This window comes from Taurulus bubalis, assembly GCF_910589615.1.
Source record: "Taurulus bubalis genome assembly, chromosome: 10".
Classification (NCBI taxonomy): domain Eukaryota; kingdom Metazoa; phylum Chordata; class Actinopteri; order Perciformes; family Cottidae; genus Taurulus; species Taurulus bubalis.
In genome coordinates this window covers 13,887,753-13,889,832 of record NC_136598.1, presented here as the reverse complement: position 1 = coordinate 13,889,832, position 2,080 = coordinate 13,887,753, and positions in this window count along the sequence as shown.

Here is a 2,080-nt window from a genome sequence, read left to right as displayed (position 1 = left end):
CTAAACAGTGCACTGACAGAGCAAATAAGTAGCCTATTAAGATTATTTGTTTTGAGGGGATAATGAAGATAGTGGGATGGAGGAATATGAGACTTTATTCTATTGATATTCAGAGAACTCAGCCCATATTTGAACAGAGACACTGTTTTTGCCTCAATTCAGGCACGCCTCAGTGTTTATCAGGCTGAAGGCTATGTGGAGCATAGGGGATATTATACATGTTTAAACATTACATATCGCAACACAAGTTTTTGTATTGTGGTGATGAGCTCAAAGAACCACCAAAAGTGTTGATAGGACTTCATCCAGTTCCCACTGTGACATATAGAGAGATAAAAGCACAGAGCCCAAAACATAAAACATGTGTTCAGTAATATGTATGCCCTATATAGCCTCAAATCTGACATTTGGCATGAAAGACTGATATGTGGTTTTAAAGCTCTGAGCTGTGGGATAAACCCTTGAGATTGGGTTTAAAGGGGCTCTGCTCTCAGCAGTGTGACATGCCCCTTATTTGCCCTCAATGGCCCAACAGGGGTGTGTAATCTCTCTCCTCTCTCCAGCCCTCCTCGCCTATACTCTCCTCCTGTGGGAGTCTAGGGACAAGTGTGAAAAGTCCTTCAGATGTTTCTCGTCAGCGACCAACAAGATGTCAGCCCTCTGAAATAATCCACACAGTCTCTCCAGCAGGAATCCGTCCCCCCGTTTGTTTGTAGTCTCATTCTCAATGAGTTATGTCACATGACTTTGTGGTCATAAAATAGTGATTTGGTCATCTTACACCCCCAGAGATCACCACAGAGTCACTCTAGCTCTAGGGTTGACATGTACATACACACACACACACACACACACACACACACACACACACACACACACACACACACACACACACACACACACACACACACACAGTAGAGTAATGATTTGTATGGTCAAAGATATTTGGGTGTTCTAATCAGTTGACACCTGAGCGTCCTCTACGGCTGCCCAGGTGTGTGTTGGTGTGTGGGTCAGTGTGCTTGAATGAACAAGTGGACCATACAGGCATTCCAGAGCTGTTTTTATCATATGCTCCCATGATCACATTGACACACATGCCTCTCTGCTCTTATCTATACTGCTGGAAGAGGCTCTGTCTGTTCCATGGGAGAACAAAGTCCAGTTTCACCATAATAACCCACAGAGAGAGAGAGAGAGAGAGAGAGAGAGAGAGAGAGAGAGAGAGAGAGAGAGAGAGAGTGTGTGTGTGTGTCTTTCTTCCAGTAAATGGCCTTACAGCTTTTCTCAGCGGCCATAGTGAGCAGGTGTCCTTTGTTAGGCCTAATCCTCACAAACCTCTTTCAAAACCAGCCTGATATTTACTTTTCCCCTCTTACTGAGAGACTCTGACGTCAAGGCTGCAGATACTGACGAGGCTGAAGTGTGTATTTCACAGCAATTCATCCCAGGTAAAATTTTACAGCCTGTATTTGCTTCACTAACAGGAGATTTATGATAATGTCTCTCCCCCTCTCTTCTCCTTCTTCTTACTTTCCACACTTACCTCCCACCTCCTTATCTGTTCTCCCTGCCCCCTCTCTTCTGCTTCCCTCCCCCTTGTATTCTCCTCTATCTCCTTTCTATAAATGCCCCATTTCTCCCCCGAGCTCATGTTGTCTTCCCTGCATCATTTACTTTTTCTACATCCCTTTGTTACGTCATACCCTCTGTCTGTAGCCCCGGGGCCCGTCAATCAACAGGCAATAAAACGACACTCATCCGACCCTGCCCACTTTACATCAGCCCACATACATACACAACATCTCACTTTGCCTTTTTTTCTGACCTCTTTTATATATTATGTTTAGGAGTTAGCTATAAGTTGCTTTGGTTCATGTCTAATTTCAGATACAGAGATGAGGCAGCATTTGCATCTGCCAAGATGTCTTAAATAGGCCATTGGCTATATAAAACTCAGCAGCCTCATCTAGCAGCTTGTCGGGTCTGTTTATCTTACTATATTTATATTACTTGGTGTTTCTAGTGTCTGATTTACTCCTCAGCCGAGGGAGGGGGGGGGGGGGGGGGGGGGTTGTCT